This window comes from Acanthochromis polyacanthus, chromosome 4, assembly GCF_021347895.1.
Source record: "Acanthochromis polyacanthus isolate Apoly-LR-REF ecotype Palm Island chromosome 4, KAUST_Apoly_ChrSc, whole genome shotgun sequence".
Taxonomy (NCBI): domain Eukaryota; kingdom Metazoa; phylum Chordata; class Actinopteri; family Pomacentridae; genus Acanthochromis; species Acanthochromis polyacanthus.
The window spans coordinates 6,921,461-6,933,880 of NC_067116.1; the positions used below are offsets into that span (position 1 = coordinate 6,921,461).

The window sequence follows — 12,420 nt, forward strand, 5'->3', positions numbered from 1 at the left end:
TTAAGGAATTCATATTATAAACAGCAAGATCTGGGCAAATTCTTATACCATGGCCCACTGTGTGCACGTTATACCAGTGATTACAGTAAAATATTAATATTTATCACTATTAAAGTTTGAGAAACAACTATTCTTATTTCCAGGAGGACTAAAAATCTAAACATCTGCACACATTTTGCTTTTTATGAGGTGGTGAATGTGTTTGTTGGTCTGATTCTTTTGTCTTCAGCAGCAATCTTGATAATTAAATAATAATTTTAGCTTCTGTCTCTCTAAATATGAGGAGTTTTGAGCTGTTTTGGTTTGTGCAATGGTAAATTGCATAAACCAATGCATTCTGAAAAGTGCAATGGGCATTTTTATGTCTTTTTTAAGCCAAATATAAAATGAAATGAAATGAAATGAAATTAGCACAAAAAATGTAAAATCTAATCAGGTTGTACTTAGATAAAAAATATATAGACCTGCCAAAACAGTCAATTAATTGCTCCAGTTGATCCGTTTTTGTAATTTCTTTTAGCATAAAACACAGAAAATTCTCTAGCTCCACCACCTTAAATGTCTCCACAGCTGCAGCCACTTCCGTTCCAGCACCTGTATCCGTCTCTGTCACAGAGACAGGGGTGATGTTGGAGCTTCAGAGACTTTGCTCTGGGAAGGCAGCTGGCCCAGATGGTGTATGTCCAAGACTGCTTAAAGACTGTGCTGCACAACTGTGTCAACCTCTCCACAGGATCTTCAACCTGAGTCTACAGCTGGGGCGGGTGTCTGCTCTATGGAAAACATCCTGTATCGTACCGCTACCAAAAATCAAATGTCCGGCTGAACTAAATGACTACAGACCTATTGCTCTAACCTCACACATCATGAAAACTCTGGAGCGGCTGGTTTTACGTCTACTGAGGCTTGAGGTCAAAGACAAACTCGATTCCTTGCAGTTTGCATACAAAGAACACATTGGAGTGAATGATGCCATCCTCTTCATGCTTCACCGTGCCCTGTCTCATCTGGAGGAACCTGGAGTTTATGTGAGAATCATGTTCTTGGATTTTTCAAATGCATTCAACTCCATCCAACCCACCATCCTCAAAGACAAGCTCACAGAGATGGGAGTGGATCCTTCCTGTGTTTCATGGATTACAGATTACCTGACAGGAAGGCCACAGTTTGTCAGGCTGGGGAACTGTGTTTCTGGGACATTAATGAGTAGTACTGGGGCTCCACAAGGAACAGTCCTGGCTCCATTCCTGTTCACTCTGTATACATCTGACTTCAAATACAGCACTGAGTCCTGCCACATTCAGAAATACTCTGATGACACTGCTATCGTGGCATGTATCAGAAATGGACATGAAGCTGAATACAGAGATCTGATAAGTGCCTTCAGTGACTGGAGTCACAAAAACTGCCTGCTCCTCAACGCCTCAAAGACAAAGGAAATGATCATAGATTTCCGCAGATCTAAACCCCTCTTCAGCCAGTGAACACTTGTGGACATCGAGATGGTGACATCATATAAATATTTAGGTGTCCACCTTGATAATAAGTTGGACTGGTCTACAAAGCCTAGACTTCATCTCCAAAAAGGGCCAGAGCCGGCTTTATTGCCTCAGAAGACTTTGATTACTAGACATCTGCAGGAAGATGCTGCAGATGTTTTATCAGTCTGTGGTAGCAAGTGTCCTGTTTTATGCTGCAGTCTGCTGGGGAGGGAGCATAAAACAGAAGGATGCAAGGTGTCTGAACAAACTGATTAAAAAAGCTGCTCTGTGGTTGGAATCAGATTGAACTCATTGGAGGATGAGGTGGAGAGACGGGCACTGAGCAAGATGGAGGCCATTCTGACCAACATAGATCATCCACTTCACATCTGCCTCAATGAACAACGAAACATCAGTGGACGGCTCCTATCACTGCGCTGCAGGACAGAAAGATTTAGGAAATCTTTCTTGCCATCAGCAGTCAGGCTATTCAATTCAAAATTAAACAGATAAGAACCCTGACAACTGAATTTCCCTTCGAGGATGAATAAAGTGATTCTGATTTTGATTCTGATTCTGATTAAATGTGAATACTTAATTTTTTAAATTTATTTAATATGATCTATGGTGGGCTGCACAGAGGAGTAGTGGTTAGCACTTTTGTCTTGCAGCAAGAAGATCCCGGTTCAAATCCCGGCCTGGGATCTTTCTGCATGGAGTTTGCATGTTCTCCCTGTGCATGCATGGGTTTTATCCGGGTACTCCGGCTTCCTCCCACAGTCCAAAAATATGCTGAGGTTAATTGGTTACTCTAAATTGCCCGTAGGTGTGAATGTGAGTGTGATTGTGTGTCTGTATATGTAGCCCTGTGACAGACTGGTGACCTGTCCAGGGTGTCCCCTGCCTTCACCCGAGTCAGCTGAGATAGGCTCCAGGCTCCCATGACCCTAGTGAGGATAAAGCGGTGTATAGAGGATGGATGGATGGATGATCTATGGTGCCAAATTGCAATGAGCACTTTTCAGTCTTTTTTAAGCCAAATATGCAATAAAATAAAATAAAATAAATTGCATTGAATTGAATTAAATTACAGTAAGTAAAATGAAATTAAATTAAAAATATTTGTTTGGTACAGCGCTGAGATGCTTATAAAATGTTTGTTTCCTTATAATAAAGAGCCAAAGCTGAAAACAACAACAAAATAAACAGTGACATCTACTCAGCTTGTAAAGAAAAAAATATATAGACCTGCCAAAACTATCAATTAATTGCTTCAGGGTTTCTTTAGTATAAAAGACAAAATATGCTCTACCTCCAGCACCTCAAATGTGAACACTTAAATTTTTAAAAAGTATTGAATGATTTTTTGTCTTGTAGTAAAATGAACATATTTGGGCTTTTGATTGCTGGTTGGTTAAAATAAGAAATCTGAAAAGTTCCTCAGGGCTCAGGGAGCTTATGACAGAAATATTTCACTCAGAGACAAAATAAATAGTCTTTATGTACCAAGAAAAACGAGGATTTGCTGCTGAAATGTACACTTTTGAGTTGCTTCATTATTTCTAGTAACAGAACGCAACATCGAAGGCTAATTAGCCCGAATTAAAAACCAAAACTCGGCCAGGTTTGGAGGCAGCTGTGCCTGCAGTGGCTCCATGAAAAGGATCTTTCTCCATTAGGACGGGATGAATTTTTAATGTGGCCAATGAAAGGGAGCAGTGGGAAAGGTTTTTCCATATCTCTGCACGAGCCACAATCAATGGAGGGAAGATGAAAGTTCCCCGGCCGCTCGGTTTCCTTTCGGAGAGGCATGGGGTCAGATTAAGTCTAATTGAATTCAAGCACACAGCAGAAGCTGAGGTGTGCCACAAACACAAACATTCTGAGGATTAGGGTTAGCCTGTTAGCAGAAGCAGATGTTTGGTTTGTTTGTCTGGGAACATGTGCAAACAGGCTAAAAAGAGCTTTATTCATACTTTAATGTACTGTTTTTAAAAGAATGTTTTTATCCTACTGCGGTACATCTGACCGGAAAGGTTACAAACACAGAAATGTACCTGTAAGATCAATTAATAAATAAAATTCTAGCTGGATTTTACTTTATATTATTTGTTGCTACTGTAAATAATATTAACTGCAACTGGGAAAATTCTGCAGCAGGTTGGCAGAAAAAAGTAAGAAATATTAATAGTGTTACATAAAAAAAACCTGTGAAATTAGGGCAAAAATCTGTAAAATAATTGCATTTAAGTTGATTTAAATAAAGCAAAAATGTATAAGTTCAAAGTCACATATTAAAAAAATACACTTTTTTTATATGGACACTGCATTCATTTTTTTAGTCAACATGCACACTTTTTGTTTATTTTTTGGATGATTTTCTGCGATATTTTCTCTTAGTAAACAAGACAGGTGAAGTCTTTAAACTCAAATAATAAGTGAAATTCTTCCAAGGTTTTACTAATGTTTTCACAGCATTACAACTGCAATTTACCTAAATGATTAATTACTGTATAATCAATTACAGCACACTACAGTAGAATATATAGTTTGATAATGTAACTACACTTTCCAGTAATATACTGTATTTATTTGTTGTCACTGTAAATAATATTAACTGCAACTGTAAAAATAATGCAAGAATAAAAGTGAAAATTTTGTAACAGTTGGCAGAAAAATATGTTAAAAAAAAACAAAAAAACAATGGTGGTGTAACATTAAAAAAACTGCAAAAATGGTGAAAATGAGGGAAAATATTTGCAAAATAACAACAATTGTAGCTGATTTAAATAAAGTAGAACTGTATGAAATCATAGTCGTACATAGTAAAATAACAAATTTGTAAAAATACAAATTGTTTTGAAAACTACTTTCAGTTTTGGTCTGCTTTTTACAGTCAACATGTAAATTAATATTTTTGTTTTTCATTAACTTTACAAGATTTTTTGTCTAAGTTCACAAAACAAGGAAAATCTGTTAAAAAAGAAACATTTTTTGAACAAATAGTTATCAATTCATGATAAACATCATTTTGATGGCAAATATCAGAAAAATAATTCCAATTTTTTTATTTTATTTAAGATAGTGCAATTTTATGGTCAAACTTTGTAAAAGAACAAATAAAATTTAAAAAATAATATTAATTTTTGATGTTCATAATTTTGGCACGTTTGTTTTAGGGTTAAGTTAACAAAACAGGGAAAATCTGTCAAATAAAAATAAATTTTTAAAAAATACCATAAATCAAAGCATAAGAAAACAGGAGCGTTCAGGGAACCTTTATTTATTGTTAAATAAATAAAAATAATTCTTGACATAGACATTATTAAGTTTTGGCTTTTATTGCTAAACATTTTTTTAAAAAGACAGTTGCTGATTTATAGAGAGAAAAATAGTGTAATTTTACAGTCAAATGTAAAAAAAATAATTTCCATTTATAAAAATATAAATTCTTGATGTAGACATTATTTACAGTTTTGGCCTGTTTTTGTTTTTTTGTTGTTGTTGTTTTGTTTGCATTTTTAAGGTCGCTTTTTTCTGTTATTTCACGAGTCTAATTTCACAAACAGAGAAAATAATCTAAACAATAGCAAATTATTCAAAAAATTACTGGCAAAGAAAGACATTTTTACCCCCAAAAATGCATTCTTTTGCTTTTTTTTTTTTTTTTACAGTGTAGGGTGGTCAAGGTTGAAATAAAATCTGTTTGAAACACAGATATTGTCTGTCTACAGCATTTTTTCCCTAAACTGGCAAAAATTAAACCTGCAAAACAATGGAGAACATTTTTAAAACACTTTTTGGAGCAATATCAGTTTTTATTGTTATAATTTTTCTAGTAGCAACAATGATAATGATAATCGTGGATCAGGCTGAAGATTGTTGCTCAACAAATTGCACTAATTGGACAAAGTGGATGTAGATCATGCAGCTGTGGAGCCTCCACACCTGAATTAAAGTCTAATTTTACTACTTTTAATAAACTGTGGACATTGGAGTATTTTATTTTAAGCTTTTTGTGAATCAATGATCTGTTTTGTGGGGGAGGGAAGACAAAAACTCCCTAAGAAGGAATCAACTCTTGAGCCTGAATTCATTAGCCGACTGAGAATCACAGTCAGCGTGTCCAAAAAGCTCATCATCGGCCAATCGGGTCCCTCGGCCCATCGCTTGGCAACCGAACGGGAAGGGAGGGAGCAAATTGACACTGTAAAAATAGCACATCAATAGGCTGGCGTCTGAAAAAAAAACAGCAAGACACACACGTTGGTGAGGCTATAAATAGCGGCGGCAGGTATCGAGTACAGTATCACGACTGTGTGGAGAATTTGCATCGATGCAAATTCAGTGGAACCCGGTGACAGTAATGCAGACGATTTGAATGTGAAGGCGGTTTGGAGGAGCTGATCTCACCCCTCATGTGGCCTAAAACCACAAACAGGTCTCTTTATTGGACTGTTTGTGGAATGCAAAATGCAAAAAGGCAACATTCTGCTTTATTAATTTGAATTTGAATGCATGATCATAGAAGTTCAGGTTTGCATAACCAAAAGAGGAAGTTGGAGTTTAATGTCATATTATGTCATAAATACATATCATTCCGAGCTGCATCTTTGCATATTATATCAGACAGTGTCTGATAGGTCAACAATAGATCCGTGATCAGACGTCATATTTTTATCTCCCATATTTTGCCCACATGTGGCGACACCCCGACGGCCTCCGTGTAATACTCCGACTGTATCAAAGGCAATTAAAAGGTGTAGCAATGGCAGAACCTTAAAAGGCTTTATCGGGGCCGTCTTTTCCACCAGACATCTCCCCGGGAGGCTGGCCGTTGCCGGGGCAACCCTCACAAATGGCAACTGACGTCAAGAAGGTAGGAGAAATACCAGGGAGAGCCGGAGCTGCTATGCATAATGGATTATTGAAAAAGGGCCCTCTCCAAGAGTGCAAAGTGACTTAAAATATGCGAGCCTCGCCGAGCTCTCTCTCTCTCTCTTGCCAGGCGATGAGGAAAATAGATGTTGACAGTTTCAGGGTTTTACTCGCTGACTGGTGCATGTTGGGTTCCACTGGTTCTGGTGGAAATGCTCCATCTTTGGTCATTTCCCCTTCATTTCTACAGTAAATTTTTGTTCCTAAGGTGCTGCAAAGACAATCCTTTATCTACTCTGCTATAATCATCTGTGGTGCATGTTGAAGCTGAAGAAACGACTCTTCAGTGGACATATAATGGTCGTTTTCCCTTCATTTCTACAGTACGTTATTGTTCCTAAGGCGCTGCAAAGACAATCCTTCATCTCCTCAACTGAAATCCTCTGTGGTGCATGTTGGGTTTGACTGGTTCTGGTGGAAATGATCCATCTTTGGTCAAACACAGCCGAAGAAGTGACTCTCCATTGGACACATAATGGTATTTTCCATTCATTTCTACAGTAAATTATTGTTCATAAAGTGCAGAACATCCTTTATCTGCTCTACTAAAATCATCTGTGGTAGATGGTTGGTTTGACTGGTTCTTCAGTCAAACAGCTGAAGAATCCACTCTTCACTGGACAAATAATGATTTTTTCCCTTTTATTCTTTCCAATTATTTATGGTTTGTAACGTACTGCAAAGAAAATCCTTTATCTAATCTGCTAAAATCTTCATGTTGGATTTGACTGGTTCTGGTGGAAAAAATCCATCTTTAGTCAAACACAGCTGAAGAACCAACTCTTCATTGGACACAAAATGGTTATTTTCCTTCATTAGAAACCAATTATGGTTCGTAATTTGCTGCATAGAAAATCATTTATCTACTTCACTGAAATCATCTGTAGTGCATGTTGGGTTTGACTGATTCTTTAGTCAAACACAGCTGAAGAAATGACTCTTCATTGGACAAATAATGGTCATTTTCCCTTCATGTTTACAACAAATTATGGCTCCTAACGGGCTGCAAAGACAATCTAATCATCTGTGGTTCAAGTTGGGTTTGACTGCTTCTGGTTTGAAGAAGAAGAAGCAACTCTTGACTGGACACATAATGGTGGTTTTCCTTTCATTTCTACAGTAAATTATTGTTCCTGAGGTGGAGGATGTCATTTATCTACTCTTCTACACTCATCCGTGGCGATTCTTACTCAGTCTAAACCTCAGAAACAGAGACTTGTCCCTCAGATCCTCTGCTAGTCGCCTAACAAGGATCTACAATGACTTTGGTGCAGGTCTGAGAAGCTCCAAACGGTTTGTTCCATCCCAGCGTCGAGTTCTTGTCTAATCTCGGTGCTATTGTTGGCCACAGTGGCAGCTCGCTGAAGAGCCCTCGTCGTTTCTGCGATAAAGCCTCTCGTGTCGTGTTGGAGTCACACTAGCGATGAGCCGGACAAAGATTGTGGACTCTGATGTCCAAATACTGACAGAGCAGGACAGAAGGACGGACATGGGGTGAGAAATAACATGGAGTCCAACTTAGATCAGACAGGACACACAGACAGAACTATTATTAGGATAAAAATCACTACAATGAATCACTACATCTTAGTTTGCAAAACTTGAGCCAAAGTGTTGAAATTAGACCACGAAATAACCTAACAAGTTAAAATGTTGAAGTTAAAACCCAACTGTGTCATTTATGATGTGGATTTACCAAAATAATTAAAATATTAAGTATTAAAACCCTAAAAATATTACATAAAACACAACTTTGCCTGACTATAGTACATTATGCAGATTCTACATTATATTTAATTGTAGAGTTTATTCTGATTTTAATTAGTATTAATGCTACAGTATTATTAATTATGCAGATTTGCCAAATTCATTTAAATGTTAAGTATTAAAACCCAACAAATATTACTTAAAATGCAACTATAATACATATTACAGCTGGATCCTACAGTATATTGAGTGAAGGAGTTTTTCCTGACTATAATAAATATTAAGGAAGGCTACAGAATTAATAATTATGCAGATTTACCTGGTTAATGTAAACATTATGCATTAAAATACCACAAATATTATATAAAATGCAACTTTAATTGAACATGTTACAGATCCTACAGTATATTTAATTGTTGAAACTAGCCTGACTATGCTAATGATTAAAACCCTACAAATACTACAAAAAAAATGCAACTTTATCTGACTATAATACATTTAATAGATACTGCAGTATGATGAACTATGCAGATTCACCCGATTAATTTTAATATTATGGATTAAATTCCTACAAATATTACCTAAAATGCAACTTTACCTGACTACAATACAAATAACAGCTGAAATCCTACAGCATATTTAATTATCGAGTTTTGTCTGACTATAATCAATATTAAAGAAGTCTACGGTAATAATTATGCAGATTTGCCTCATTAATTTATGCTAAAAGAGTATTAATTTAAACATTTACATTCAAACCCTACAATTATTACATAAAATCTAATTTTACCTGACTATAATACATATTACAGATGCGCTCTATTATTAATTATGCAGATTTCCCTGATTAATTTAAAAATTAAGTGTTAAAAGCCTACAAATATTATATAAAATCCAAATTTACCTGACTATAATACATATTACAGCTGAGATCCTACAGTATATTTGATAATGGAGTTTTTCCTGACTATAATAAATATTAAGGATGGCTGCAGTATTATTAATTATGCAGATATACCTGACATAATTTCAATATTACGGATTAAATCCCCATAAATATGACATAAAATGTAACTTTACCTGATTATAACACACATTACAGATCCTGCAGCATTATTAATTAGAGATTTGTCCGACTAGAATAAATATTAAGCATTTAAACCCTAATAATATTACAGAAAATGCAACTTTACCAAACTTGAATACATATTATAGCTGAAATCCTACAGTATATATAATCATGGGGTTTAACCTGACTATAATAAATATTAAGGAAGGCTACAGTATTATTAATTATGCAGATTTAACCTGATTAATTTGGAACTAAATGTACAACCTGACTGGATTCCCTGTGTTCTTTTTCCTTTTCTTTTTTAAATTTATTCTTCTTATTTTTTGATGAATGACAACTTTAAGTAAAAAAAACAAGCATCCTGTATTAGAAAAAACTAAACAGAGATATAAAACACTAGATTAAAGGATCCAGCAGTGATGTGTGAATGTGTGTCTTGGAACAATATTGTAAATACTGAACATCTACGCTTTGAAAACACAACTTTCCTGCACTGGTGAAGGGTATTTTTTGCAGATTGGAGGCCTGAAAGCTTCTGTTTCGGGGGAGAAGCTGCAAAAGGAAACGTGCAAACAGAAGAAGTGAGAGTGTTGGAGTCCAGGGGAATCCCAGACACTTCTGTAAACCGAACAGAAGCATCAAAGCTCTGAATTTCCCAAGAAGTGTGTGGTGGAAAAATAAAATAAATGAAGCGAGAAGCAACCCCGGTGTGCTTCAGACGCCTCAGCTGAGACACCAGATGATCATTAATTTATCACCGCGATTATTTTTACTCTGACATTTTGGTGCACCGCAGGCTCTGAGATAAGCAGATCAACGACAAAAAAAAAAAAAAAAAAAAGCTCACTGAGGTTCTGTTGCAGCTCCACACCCAGCTCACTTTAAATTCAGTTAAAATACTCCAACCAGCTGCAGCAGGAACGAGCTTCATGAGAAACACACTGAATGAAGCTACACCAACAACCAAAGTGTTCTTCTACCTTTTTCCAGTGCAGATGAGGAGCAGAGGAAGTGGGCGTTTTCTGCGTACGTCCTGAACGGCGTGGATCGAGAAGAGCAGCGGTTTCACTTCTTCCTCCCGGCGGCAGAAGAAGCGTGGATGATGCTGCGAGCAGAGGCAGCAAATGGAGAGGAGGGCAGAGCTGGAGTCTGACAGAAGCTGCTGAGTGGGAGGGAGAGCGTATGGAGATGGAATAGTAGTCCTGTTAAAGGGACAGACTGGGTTTATTCAACATGTGAGAGAATGAGCTGCAGAAACAGTCTACTAATATGTGGAATACATCCAGGAGAGCTGCCTGCTTCAGCAGTTATCATCACTGTTATTTCAGTTGATTAGATATTATCTCTACGCTAACAAAACAGGGAAAAAAAGGTCTTTAAAATGACGCCAAATTTCTACAAAATTGTTTTTGCTGATTCAAAAACTGTACAAAAAGAATATTTTCTTGTTGTAAAAGAGCAACAGTCATTTGTTTAAAAATGTGTATAATGCTGATTATTTTAGCATTGTAAAGGAAAACATTTGTAACATTGTTGATTTTTTGTGATTTTTTGTGATTTTTTTTACAGTCAACATGTAAAATAAAAAGCAGGCAAAACAAGCTCTTAGTATACATTTTTTCTCTAAAATAACAGCAAGTATCTGAAAAATAATTCTATTTTTTACTGATTCAGTTACAGTTTAAAAAATGGTGTCATTTTTCAGTCCTAAAAGAGGAAAAATTATTTATTAAAAAAAGATGTGGACCTTATTCATAGTTTCAGACCGTTAGATTTAGGATTAAGGTGTACATGTCTTCTTCTCATGATTTTACTACTTATCTGCAATTTAGCAAAACTGGGAAAATCTGTCAATTTGACCAGTAAATTACAGCTTTTCTTCTGTAAACACGTTTAAAGTTTACTATGAATTGCAGAAAAATACCGTAAATAACAATCCTAGAAAGCAAGAACGTTCAGGGAACCTTGGGAGAACATTTCTTGACAGTCATGTTTGTTTTCACGTCTTTATGATCCAGAATTAAGATCTACTGAGATCTTTTGTGTTTTGTTGACTTTTAAAACAATTCAATACAATAATTTCTCATACCAACCAAGTGTAGCTGATTCAGCTTCAAAGAGGTGAGATGGTTTAAGTCTCAGCTACAACTGCATCAGTATTATGGGATGTATCGAGGCTAGAACAGTAAAACTGCAGCAGTTCAATGTCATAGAGTGACACAGAGTCATAGAAACAGTCACTGATACCCAGGATATGTTTCTGTTTTCTGATAATTCAGGAGAGAAAACTTTAAAAAGTGCAATCTGGGGAAAATTTTAAGGATGGTTTTGTGTTTCTTTGTGACCATTTTGTGTCTTTTCTGACCAGTAGTACCACAGTGAATGCATAGTCCTGACAGTGAAGCACAGAGGTGGGAGCATGATGAAATGTGGCTGGAGAGAAGTTTAAACAGTGCATTCTGGGTAAACTTTCAAGCTCATATCAGCATGTGTGATAGGAAGAAAGAAAGGATCATTTTTACACACATTTAATACCAGAATCATCTAATAGATGTGATTTCTTCTGTGGTGAAGTTATTGTCTAATACAATCTGATTTTTTCTATTTATACTACATTCAACACCTCAAATAAGACTATTATGGTATTTTCATTGATATTTTGGAAAACATCTGTCAAATAAAAAGAAAAAATTCCATAAAAATAACAGATTTATGGGTGAATTTTTTTTTTAAATAAACTGCATCCATTACCTTTGTTGGTTTATAATAGAAAATAAAATAAAATCATGAATAATTCAGGTAGCCAGCAGCTCTGCATGATTCATAAATTTGATTTTTTTTTGACAAATGAACAACATATAAAACACAAATACTGGGAGTCTAAGAGGCAGCGTGTAACTATAACTCAGCTGTTTGTTGCTCCTATGATGGGAGTTTCACATAGCTACCTGTTTATCTGTTTATTAAAATGATCATTTTAAAAAAATATCAGTTATTGTCATTACCAGTTTACCATATTTACTCATTATTCCCTCACTGGTTTGGTCTTTTGTCTGCAATATAGTATTTAAGTTTAGCAATTTCTAAATACCTCTTTTAAAAAAATGTCTTTTCTAAATATAAGATCTGACCCTTTCATGTATGGATTTCAATATTTATATCTGCTCTGTAAACTTGTCTAATCTGCTGTGCATTCCACAAATTCTCTGCATACATTTTATC

At 35.8% G+C, this 12,420-nt stretch overlaps 1 protein-coding gene across 2 annotated transcripts in view; it reads right to left on the reverse strand.

Annotated features, from left to right (window-relative positions):
- LOC110967863 (guanine nucleotide-binding protein subunit beta-4) overlaps window positions 1-10,303 on the reverse strand; it is a 46,086-nt gene extending 35,783 nt beyond the window's left edge. For both annotated transcript variants that reach the window (XM_051947762.1, XM_051947761.1), the window contains exon 1: window positions 10,179-10,303. The gene's annotated coding sequence lies outside the window, so the exon portion shown is untranslated. The remainder of the gene's footprint in view (window positions 1-10,178) is intronic.
- Between the last annotated feature and the right edge of the window lie 2,117 nt (window positions 10,304-12,420).